Below are 13,140 nucleotides of genomic sequence, written 5' to 3'. Positions count from 1 at the left end.
TTCCTCAAATTAAGATTTTTATGTGTAAATGGTGTCAAAAGAAAATTCAGGGTTTTACTTGATATGGACATTTTACTGGGTGAGAAACAAATTGTTCTTGAAAAAGGAGGCTTCAGCACCAAAAGTGGTAAGAAGTTTGTTTCAGGGTTACAGTAAGGCTTATGGAGCATAAAAGAGGAAGTTCATAGAGCTTAATTCTCATTGGTTTGGACAAGCAGTTTACTTAGGTCATTGCTGATTGGTTACAATGTGCTGTGTCATCCTGACAAGGAAACTTCACTTACAGCTTAAGTATTTCAGTAAATGGACTTTTATGAGTTTTGCTAAGATCTGTGTGGGTCATTGGCTTGGAAGAAAAGGTAGGTCCTTGGCCTCCATTTTGGTTTTTATATAATAAGGGATTATATTATTGTCCTACAGCTCCCCTTTTTATTTCTAGATTGGAATAATGAAGCATGGTGTAGTTTAAAATTTGTTTCAATCTTCAGATATTTCCATGTAGGAACTGGTAAATACTTGACATAAGGAAAAAGCCTTGCTCTTGTTCTCCTGAGCTATCTTTGGTCTGAATTACAGTTCCCGTGGTAATGATATGACTCCCAAAGTGTAATATATTTCCTAAAACTATGCAATAAATTTAGAGCTGGCAGAGAATTCCCTGGGTCTGGAGAGACATCTCCATTGAGAGAGACAGATTCCTGAAAAACTGTTGACGTATGGCTGCCTATTTCTACATGTATAGGCATGACTTTTGCCCAGAGAACTCATGACTGCCAACTGTTTTTGACACATCGTGGCTGGTACCCTCCAACTCCCCTTTTTCCATGGACTAACCTCGTTATTGGAACAGTTGACTGCTCAAAAAATTATTTAGGTTCTGGGGGGTGGGGATGGCATGGGGCTAGGTGGTTTTACAAAGTGGTGGCAATCTGCCACCTCTTCTAATTCTACCTACCTCATCAACCATTGGTCTTGGTTTTTGCCTTATTGCCTGACTACTTGATCCAGGTTTAATCAGTTAGTGCTTCACCTGTGTACAAAGGCAAGTTGATGGACCATAAACCATTCACAGGTAGGCTGCCAAATTTTAATCTATGTGTAAAATTTATTTTTGTTTTCACTGAAGACGCATGCTGTTATGTTGCTGTTTGTCATACTGACTTTGTAACCAAACAGGTTGTAAAACATGATATAGGGCAGTTTATAATTTAAGGGGTAAGGAACATAGTGTCATAATAACTCGGAGCCAGACCTACATAGTATTTACTTGGGTTATCAGATAGTTTTGTCGGGTGCACAGGAGAAGAGAATAGTTACATCAGGGAAAACAGCTCTGCTAAGCAACCACATAGTTCTACAGGATGACTGACTAAATAGCACAATAATTGTGGATCGTTTTTTATAACATATATTCTGCAATTTGCTCTCTGTCAGTCAGTATTTGCCTCTTAACCCTTCCAAGTTGGAGAAAAAACAAGTCTAGTCTATTTATTCTAATACCCTTCTTTTGGAAATGAGTATACTCACAGCCAGAGGAAACGGTAAAGCAATTGCCCAAACTCATTGTTTTCTTGGTCAGCCTAGGCAGACTGCCAATTGTGAAACCATGGAAATGTTAAAAAAAAAAAAAAAAGTCTAGATATTCATTCCCAGAGCTGAAATTGTTAGCATATCTGAAGCATCTGTATTGGTGGTAACTGTCAAACTTTGCATTGCAAAATTCAAAGCCAGAACTTGAGTGGGATATTAAATATGAGGATTCTGTTCTCAAGCACTGTAAAAAGTAAAAAAGAAACTAAATGCCAGAAGGCAAATATATTGCACTGACATTTGAAACTCTTCCAATAGATTTTATTTATTATGCTTTTTAAAAACAGAGAACTAGAAGTACACATTTCATTTTGCAAGGTGAGATATAGTCTCTCTCTGACAATAAGAATGTAAAAATAAGGTATTTTATGTATTGAAATCCCAATGAATTTGAAATTTGCAAATGATCTCTTTCAGAGGACCTCAGGACAATAGTTTAAAGACCTCTGGTGACTATATAATGATTCATATCCAGAAAGTGCTTGAAAATTGTTAAACACCGATGGTTTGTAATACAAGTTGAAATAGTCCAAATTGAAATGACCTCTGGTGAATTGGACTGGGGCTGAAAAAACTGTTTTGCCAGGGATCACGTTAAGTGAGTGCTAGCAAGCAGAGAGACAGGTGTTTCCTGTTCCCAACCACATGGCATAACCATATAGATTAGCTGCAGGGAATCTAGCCAGAATATTTTTTTTAAACCTAATTCAATTTACCACCCCTCATATGGAAATTGGTTTAGGTTTAAATGATATTCTAAATAATTTGGAACTCATAATTAAGATTTATATGCTTTTCTTTATTCCTAATATAGCAATACAGTACAATATCCCAGAATCATAAATGATAATAACAGGATGGGCTCTTGAACTATCTCATTCAAACTCTGTTAATATAGGCATTCTCTCTACTCTTGCCCTGGAAGATAGGCCACCATCCTCTGCGTGATCACTTCCAGTGCAGGGAAGGGAGGAAGAGAAACTCAAAGATGATTGAGATAGACAAATTCAGTCTTATAGACACCTCTGAGGCTACTGTTTCTTGCTGACTGTTCAGATATTTAAACTAGAGTTAAAACATTAAGTGCTGCATATGCAAAATGAGAAAACCTCTTATTTATATATCCTGCCTCTTTAAGTTGAGCATATATTAAATATATTAATGCCAACTTGGATTACCACACAATATTGCCTTTACATTCCTCAAAGAATTTTGTTATGTCTAACGGAACACTAAATTGGAAGGGATGTTTTCTAGGGATAGCACTAACAATGACATGCAGTGACTAAGTGTTATCTGTATATGTGTAGCTCTCATCTCTCATTCCCATGGAACACAGCCATCAATACACTCTGGGATGTTGAGCATTGCAGGGCCCTTAAGGAAGAGAATTTCCAGATTCTGTATCACTGCCCTGCCACATACTATAGTAAATCATCTGATTAGGTGTGTAAAAGAGTGACAGAATGAAAGAGGCTGACTGAGTTTTGTGGCATCCCATTGGGTTATAGAGGGGGTATTCTTGGGGTGTCACAGAGGAGAGAATGACATAGGGAATTTCTAAAATAGCATTTGCTACGGGTTGAAGACTGTGTGGAAATGATGGTCCCCCAAAGGAACAGATTCCCCCCCCACATATTCTCTTCCTCTTAAGAACTAAAAAAGTAATTACAACACTATATTATCTGGGGTGCTATGAAGGTTCTAAGAAAGACGCATAGGTCTTATGCATAAATCTAGTGATGGGACAGCACAGGTCAGTGTTCCAGTTTGTGGGAGTCGGAGACTCATGGGTCAAATCCCAGCACCACTACTTAAGTCCCAGACCTTTGGACAATTTATTCAGCTTCTCTGTGCCTCAATTTCTTCATCTATAAAACAGAGATAATAATCTGTAGTAAATAGAGTTGAGGCGATGAGTAAATGAGTATACTCTGGAACAGAGTTTTCACTTGGTGAATGTATTATTTTTATTATTATAAAAATATTCTTAAACGTCATTAAGGGTGTTCTATATGTTTTGTTTAGTTTCCACTTATAAGGGAACACACATTTCTGGCTCTCTACTCTGCTTTGTGTGTAACTCTGGCTATGAAACCCTAAAAGATGTTGAGTATTTTGGTGGAAGAGGCAGAGATTTCCTTCTTTCCTCTTCTCTCTCTCTCTCCCCCCTCTACCTTGCCCCCATCCTCTGCTCCCCCCTCTTTATTCTTGCTGAGTCCTCAGTTTAGTGGGACCTCACAGTTAAGCACTGAGGATCTTCCCACACAGGTAGTAATTTCCTGGGCTGCAGGCTGAAAGCACAAAGACTGGCACGTGGTGGCTGGGACTTCCTCCACTCTGGACAGATGTGAGTGTAATTTTGGCCATAAGGCAAGGGGGTGGGAAAGGGAGAGACTTCTCACGGCAGTGCTTTGCTGGTGTCTTTCAAGAGGGAAAAAAGAGTATACCTCTAGGTTAAAAAGCAAGACTAAACCACAGTTATGTAATTTTGAAAGATTCCTAAATCTGTATTGGCATTATTTTTAAAACATTAAACTTCAAAGAAATAACCAAAGAATTTCTCCTGACCTCATACTACATATAGTCCATTAAAAATTCAATTTGTAAAACATATTTCAAATGGTTATTCTCAGGAGAATATGCCTCAGTAAAGACCAGACACATGGAATATTTCAACTGTGTGGGGCTCCTCATTTTTTTTTTCTTTTTCTTCACATACAGGGTAGGACTTCTAGATGAATAAAGATATGGTGTATTTTCCAGGACTAAATTATCTTTGAGCTGTGATCAAGCATGAGAAATTTCCACCCTGAGGAAAAATATTTGAAGGTTGCAAAATGAATGTAAGTTCATGGGTAATACTACTTTTCTACTGTAAACATACTGAATTCCAAATATATTTTCAATGGAAAATACCCAGGAATTCCTAAGTTATGTATTTCCTGGGAATATATAGATTGGTGATCTTCATATAAATGTCAGTGTGGCAAAACCTTCAGAGATTTTCTAGTCCAAAGTTCCCATTCTGCAGATAAGTAAACAAAGACCTAAATGTATTCTAACTTTGCGACAGAAAATAGCTTTGTGTTTGAGTGCTAACTAAAGCCAACTGCTAGTGCCTGTGTGCAAATTTCTTTTGGGAAAGATTAAGAGGTTAAGTTCAGATTCAGCTGGAAAAGGTGCTGTGATCCAGTAGCAACTGCCCCAGACTTAGGATCAGGTGTAAGAAAGCAAGAATGTCATGTGGTAGTTGCTGATTACCAACAGCAGAGCCTTTAAAATCAGTTAAGTTCTGGCAATGGCTCATGGTGCTGCTTCTGCTTTTCGAGTAAGTGTAGACTCATTTCTTAACATTTCTGCATGTCAATTTCCTCATCAATCAAGTAGGAATAAATTATTTATTGGGAAGAGATTTATTGATATAACCAGAGCTTTCTCTACAGTCCTAGATTTACGTTTCAGAATCAATGATCCTTTGTTTCATATTGGCTGACCTATTCTCCAGGCTGGATTTGGTAGCCCATGACTATAATGGTAAAAAAGACACTTGAGGGAAGCTGTGAAAAATTTGGTATGATCAAATATACCAAGAAAATGAAGAGCATTGAGCAAAAGTCACATGGAAGGAAAACATGAGGAATATCACTGTATATGAATGTAAATACTGCTTATAAGAAATCTGAAGAGCCATATAAAAGCTGCCTCTGTGGAGCTTCCCGCAAGAGCAGGTTGCAGAAATAATGGTCACATCAAGCCTATCAGAGGGTGGCTGTATTTTGCGCTGGAAAAACAACACTTCCGTAAGAACAGCACATTGGTATCACTGAGTGAGAAAAGTTGGAAGACTGCAGGTAAGCCAGGACCAGAATAACAAGCATGACAGTGGAAGCTGTCCTGTCAACAGTTTTGATAATAAACAAAATAGAGGCATCAAAATAGAGGCATCAAAATAGAAACTTCTCTCCCTTTAAAGCTATAGATAAAATTTGAAAATACATCTTACCTATAGGTTTAAAGATAAAATATGGACTTTTCTGCTTCTGTGGACCATACATATGAGAAAATGTGCAACACCAAAGAAAGGCCTTTCAACCTGCTGTGGCTAGTATGAGTATCATCTTTGTGGCTATCTTTGGTAACACAGATAATTTCCAATAAATGTTGGGTTTTTAATAATGAAAATTGTTTCAGTGGTCAGTTTATACTTGATCCTGTTTTCCTGTTTCTAAGCTGTGGTATAAGAACTATATTGTAAAAAGTAGTTGTGAGAGTTGTGAAGATGGAGAATTTATAAAATGACCAAGTGCAAAGGAAATCTATGGTTGAGAGAGAGGTGTAATAACATCCTCTCAACCTGGGGAGAAAGTGAAATGTGGACAGGCCATAATAATGTTACTAGAACTGCTCAAGCCCAGAAAATTCCACAAGAAAGACAATTTTTAGAGCTGAAGAGAACATTAAAATGTTACTGACTATTTTAAACACATTTGTGTAAAACACGTTCGTCATGTTTGACTTGGCAGGTGAAATTGATATTTTTGCGTCACATGAGACTTTCTATTCTAACCTACCTAAGTATTTATTATTATTAGTTTTAAATATTTATTAAGTACCTACTCTATGCCAGGCACTGATAATTTCTTTCAACTATTTTTGATGATTAGGAAAAATAAATTTATGGCACCTGAGAGGGTAACTCCTCACTGAAGGGTAGCTATTATTTTTCCCACATCCAAACTGTTAGGAAGGGATAGAGTATGAACTGGAATCAAGCTTGCTCTCTTTTTTCTACTATGCTATGTTTGAATTTCTGGAAGCTAGTCATATTATCTTAATAGTCTCCTGATGGATGACTCATTTTTACCTTTCATTTTTTTTCCCATCCCCGATTCTTATTTTCCCACTTTTCTATATTATTGCAGTCCCCCCCAAATAACCCATTACTTATTTTCATAATAAAAGCTACATTTATAGGTGTTATTGTCTTTATTACCTCATAGCAGGTTAAAGGAAATTAGATACTAATGGCAGAAATTCATGTTTATTATGAGAGTAGGAAACACACACACACACACACACACACACCTGGTAATACCCTATTGTCTTATTTTTTAATGTAGACCATTAACTGGTAAAATTCTATAATATCTATCACTTATGTTGTATCATATATTAAACTATCAAAAGATGGCATTGGTCTTGAAGTTCCCTTTAAAAATGAGTTAGGGGACTCGAGTGTATGGTGATGTATGGTAAGTAGACTTTTGGTGATGATCACTTTGTAATAAACACAGATGTCGAATCATAACGTCAGCACCGGAAACTTACATAATGTCATATACCAAGTTTACCTCAATTAAAAAAATAAATAAGGTTTAAATATGCCATCAGTACAATGTGTTTATAAATGAATAAATATAAATCGGTCATTATATGGTGAATGAAGATCTGGTTAGTGTGTAAACAACTGGACAGAATAGACTCTCAGAGTAAGGGAAGATATTTTAAACAGAAAAGACTTAAATTTTACTGTGCAAAAGCTTTTGACTTTAATTAGGTCTCATTTGTTTGTTTTTACTTCCATTACTCTAGGAGACTGATCAAAAAAGATACTGCTTCAATTTATGTCAAAGAGTGTTCTTCCTATGTTTTTCTCTAAGAGTTTTATAGAATCAGGTCTTATATTTAGTTCTTTAATCCATTTTGAGTTTATTTTTGTGTATGGTGTTAAAGAATGTTCTAATTTCATTCTTATACATGTAGCTGTCCAGTTTTCCTAGCACCACTTATTGAAGAGACAGCTTTTCTTCATTGTAGAGTCTTGCCTCCTTTGTCATAGATTAATTGACCATAGGTGCATGGGTTTACAAAATGAAAAGACAGCCCAAAAAATGGGAGAAAATATTTTCAAACGATGCCAATGATAAGGGATTAATGTCCAAAACATATCAATATCAAAAAACCCGCAACCCAATCAAAATATAGGCAGAAGACCTAAATACACATTTCTCCAAAGAAGACTTACAGATGTTCCAAAATCATATGAAAAGAAGCTCAACATTGCTAATTACTAGAGAAATGCAAGTCAAACTAACAATGAGATGTCACCTCACACTGGTCAGAATGGCCATCATCAAAATGTCTACAAACAATAAATGCTGGAGAGGATGTGGTTAAAACGGAACCCTCCTACACTGTCGGTGGAAATGTAAATTGGTACAGCCATTATGGAGAGCAGGATGAAGTTTCCTTAAAAAACTAGAAATTAGAGCTACCATATGATCCAGCAATCCCACTCCTGGGCCAATATCTGGAGAAAACCATACTTCGAAATTATACATGCACCACAATGTTCATTGCAGCGCTGTTTACAACAGCCAAAACACGGAAGCAACCTAAATGTCCATGGACAGAGGAATGGATAAAGAAGATGTGGTACATATACACAAGGGAATATTACTCAACCATTAAAAAGAATGAAATTATGCCATTTGCAGCAGCATGGATGGACCTATCTTATCTTACCTTGCTTATCATACAAAGTCAGTCAGACAGAGAAAGACTATGATATTGCTTATATGCAGAATCTTAAAAAAAATGATACAAATGAACTTATCTAAAAAACAGATACAGACTCACAGACTTAGAAAACAAACTTACGGTTACCAAAGGGGAAAGGTTTGGGGGAGGGATCAATTGGGAGTTTGGGATTGACATATATACACTACTATATTTAAAATAGATAACCAACAAGGACCTACTGTATAGCATAAGGAACTCTGCTAAATATTCTGTAATAACCTAAGTGGGAAAAGAATTTTTAAAAGAATAGATTACATGTATAACTGAAATCACTTTGCTGTACACCTGAAACTAACACATTGTAAATCAACTATATTCCAATATAAAATAAAAATTTAGAAAAGATTTAGATTTTATACTATATTCCCATAGTTTTGTATTGTCAACAAGATAGCTTGCTTCAAACTGGAGGACCAAACATTATTTTACCCAGAAGGCAAGTGGATGTTTATGAGGAAGCCAGCATGCAAAATCTTGTGTTATTTCCATTAAAGGGAATATTGTCCTGCCTAAGGTTCTTTTTTATTTTAATATTCAAAAACTATCCCTTAAACACTATCATTGTCAATCTCTTTATTTTCAGAAAATAATCATATGTGAGAATCGAAAGAAAAATATGTGCTGTATATTAGAGTTTCCTCAGTGAAACCTGTCATGTGCAAACCTTATTAATCTCATTCATTTAATGGTCACTTATAGGAAGTTACCTTAGTTGTTTTTGTTTGGATTTGTTTTACTATGAATAAACTCTTTTTGGATGGATTAGATTAAGAACGCTAATATGAACTGGACAGAAAAGAAATGTAGAGCATCTTCCTCCCATACATGGAAGGAAGCTAGACATACAGTCATATTCCTATATTATATATGGCATATATTTATATTATTCAGTTTTATGATGGTTATTTTAATTTAAATATGAAATTACTATATAACTTTAAAAAATTAAAAATATAAAAAGGGAAGAGAATAATCATCCTAAGTCCACCACTCCAAAGTAATTATTAATATTTTATTTTCTTTTGTTTTTCATCAATGGACTGCACAGTGTATCAAATTTTCACTTAACATTATACCATTATTAGCATTATCTCATCTCCTAAAAGTTCTTTGAAAATGTATTACCCACTTTTTGTCTATAACAAATGAAATTTAGTCATTCTATTATTAGACCTAGAGTTCTAGGTTTTGTTTATTGCAAATAGATTTACATTAGCTAAAAATAAAAAAAACTCTGCATATAAAATTTTATATACACTTATCATTGATAACTCACTTAGAATAAATTCCTTGAAACAGAATTGCAGGGAACTAAATGATGATCATTTCTAAGGCTTTTGATACATTCAGTTTTTGTGTGGGCAACTGCTAGAATGCAGATTTGCTTTAATTCTATTTCCTTTTAGCTTGTTTTCATAATTTACACCTAAATCCTGAACAAGCCTAGATTTTGCTGCTGTTATTATTTTTATAGAAGATGAGACTATTACTCTTGTATTTTCCTAAGTTATCACATGGTACGATTCATTTTTAAAATATGCTTTTTAGGTAAGATACTAATGTATCATCGCCATAAAATATTGGGATTCTGAATACTCTATGCATATTTTTGCTGATATCCATTATCCAGAAAACTCTTGTGGAAATAGTTCTCTCAGTTTATTAGAGGAAGCAAAAGGGCAAGTTCATTCCTGGAAGAGCTGTTCAGGGATGCAGAGGCCTAGTGCAGAATGAACAAATATTTGTTGAAGTGTGTAAATAAATAGTTGTTGAACTGAATACTATGTAAAACTTATGAATCAAAAGCTCTCCCAGGATGGTTTATGGATCACCATTAATTTTCTCATCATGAGATAAAAAATAGAGGACACTTACTGAAATATTTGAATTTAAAGGATCAGAAGTTGATCCTGATCCCATGGAGGCACAGAACCACTCTTTGCCACTTTTTATTTTCCCATTATTGGCCTGTTATCTGTTCTGTCATGTAGTATCAACTGTCACTCATAAAATTGACACTACACCCTTATCTGGACCTTTAAGGAAATCATACTTGGTGGCTTTGTTGTCTGTGCAAATGCAGCTGTTGAAAAATCATATAACCCATGTAATCAGGATGACATTGTAGCAAACACACAAGAGAGACCTGGGTTACAATTTTCTGGTTCTCCAAAAAACAATTTCTTTTGTTGTCTTGCTGTTTTCAAGTCACCTTATTCTTAAAAGCTATATTCTCAAAATACTTAAACCGTGTAAATTCTCAGTGGTTAACTATAGCTGTAGGGGAAATTATGCGTTGGAATAAAATTTCAAAAAAATCTCATAGGCAAAATTTGGGCAGTTCATTTTAGATCAATTCCAGAAAGGATGAATATTTTTGTGTGTGCAGTTCCAGATAATTTCACCATAGACATCATCTCTGAGAGCTTAGGATTTATGCTGATTTTTATTATAGTCATAATGAATCTGTCATATTGCTACTAGAACTGACACAGGGCACATTAATAGTCTGAGCAAACTGTATTCTTAAAATAACAACAATAATAATAGTAATTCTATTTGGTGAAGGTTAAATTAATTGCTCATAGAAAAATATTACAAGAGACTTTGCCTCAGTTCTGTCTCTACTCATTATGAGCCTTTTATTCAACAATGTTATTTTGGTGTGACTGAGCTGGATGTTGAATAGAGTAATGGTAACAATGCCTATAAGTTACTGAGGTACTACTATGTGTCAAACCCTTCACAATTAAAATTAACAAAAACTCTGTATGTTCGACATTAGCAACCTATTTCTCATATTAGGAAAACATGCTAAAACAATTAATCAATGTGCTTAAATCCCAAGGCTCATAAGTAATAGAATCAGGATTTCAAACCCAGATTTGAACGACTCAAAAGTCCTGCTCTTTTCCACTATGATACATTATTTTTACTTGATGAAAAGGATCCCAGCAATGTTGAATCAGAACTTAGTTTAAGTAACACACATGTGACATCAGTGCTTGATGTGAGGAGAAGTATCATGTATTTTCTATGTGAAGTTAATGCATTGCAACAGCTGGAAAGTCACATCATATTTCTGTGAGACTCTAGACCCAGAGTGCCGAGGAATTCTTGCGTCTGTGTCAGTTGTTATGAAACCACAGAGCACGTGAGCCACAGGGCTAACAGCCTCACTCTTTGCCTATAATAATGCAGTTAAAGAATATTGGTCCAAAATTTGTCTCCACACAAAATAATCTGTGTAAACCTAGTTCTGTGTTTCCTCTCTCAACTATTTATGGAAAGATTTTTTTCTTTTGGCTATATATCTTTTATTTGTTAAATGCTTACAGTATAGTAATACATAAAACAACTTGAATAAAGTTTGTGACATGATCTTAGAAACATGATTTATGTTTATGGAGTTGCCTTATCATGGCTGGTGGCTGCAGCAATCAAAAAATTGTCAAAATCATGTTGCCATTATACTCCCAGTTTAAAGACAAAAATTTAACCTAAAAAATATACATAACGTGGCTTAGTAGTATAGACACAGCCATAGTATTCTCAGTCTAGGCTGAATTGCCTTAAACTGGTAAACAGTTTCTTCATTACTTTTATTTTTTACTTTTTAAATAATTCTACATTTCTTATTGTATTAAAAAATATAAGCATAATGAATATTTATTGTAATGAACAAAAAATTCAATATGTAATTATAAAGTTCCCCTCCCCCCCAATACTCTTAACCCCCAGCCCAAATGGTATCTTGTGATCTATGCTATTTTTAATTTGTTCATATAATGCACTGAGGCAAATTCCAAGTACTAATTTATCTTCATTTTCTTTAACAGCATCATAAAATGTCAAAGGGTTCAAGCAAACGAATTTTCAAAAAATAAGTCTTCTGTTATGAATAATGTTGGTCAGAACTCTTAGTTACAAAGACAGAAATCAATTTGTAACAACTTAACCAATAATAAGTAATGGATTGGACATATATTGTGGTAGCACAGAGAACTGAAAGAAAAGCTAAACCACCGAACCTCAGACAAGACAGCTCCAGAGTCAGACCAGTTCAAACCAGGCAACAAATGCCTGTAAGATCCTGTCTATCACTGGTTTCTATTTCTTCCTGTAAGTCATCTTTATTATCTTAACCATAGATGGACTTCTTCACGAGATGGGGGTGGAAACAGCCATCTGCATCTCTGTCCTCAAACACTCTCACCTCTGAAGCTAGAGAAAGGGGACTACCTCTGCTGTTTAAAAAAATCCTTTCAAAAGATTCTGCCTTTCAAAAAAGGGCCAATTTGGGGTACTTGCCAACATGAACCACTATGGCTGGGGGAATAAAATATCATTTTTGACCCAGCTCGGGTCTCTGCTCTGTCTCCAATGCCTTGTAATGGACAATTCTCAACAAGTATTTATGGAATTAATATCCCAAAGACAACTTTATTAAAATAGGAACATTGAAAAAAAGCCCAAGTACTTAAAAAAATCCTGTGTCTGTTATCTGCAATTATGACTGTAATTTTACAACATGATGTATGTGTTCTCTGCAGTTACAATATTTTAAAATGTAATTCTGACAAGATTATTTCTACATAATCATCAAATCCACCATTTAATCAACCTGTTGTTTGTTATTTAAGATTAATTAAAAGGCAGATGACTGCATGCGCAGTTTATTGAGTGTGTGATAAAGTCAGCTCCTCAACTGGTTTAAAGCACTGAATAAACTTTTTTTTTTGAAAAGTAACAGTTTAAAATCTTTAATCTATCCTTCCTTCCTTCCAGAAACACTCACTGAACATATACTAAGTGTGAGGCCCTGGTCCAGGTGTTAGAAATAGAGCTGTTTATAAGACAAATCCTTGTTATCCTTGAGCTTATATTATAATTAGAGGAGTCAATAAATACAAAAATATGCAAATCAATATCAGATATTGAAAAGAGTTATTAAGAAAGTACAGA

At 35.0% G+C, this 13,140-nt stretch overlaps 1 long non-coding RNA gene across 1 annotated transcript; it reads left to right on the top strand.

Moving 5' to 3' along the window:
- The first annotated feature begins 323 nt into the window (after window positions 1-323).
- On the top strand, window positions 324-12,205 carry LOC307191704. Its single transcript, XR_013829828.1, has 3 exons — window positions 324-359; window positions 4,315-4,436; window positions 12,015-12,205. It is a non-coding gene; the product is annotated as an uncharacterized lncRNA (long non-coding RNA).
- The last annotated feature ends 935 nt before the right edge of the window (window positions 12,206-13,140 follow it).

The sequence above is a fragment of the Stenella coeruleoalba genome (genome assembly GCF_951394435.1).
Source record: "Stenella coeruleoalba genome assembly, chromosome: 9".
NCBI lineage: Eukaryota > Metazoa > Chordata > Mammalia > Artiodactyla > Delphinidae > Stenella > Stenella coeruleoalba.
Note: the sequence above shows the minus strand (reverse complement) of the source record. Positions and strands in the feature narration are given on the sequence as shown.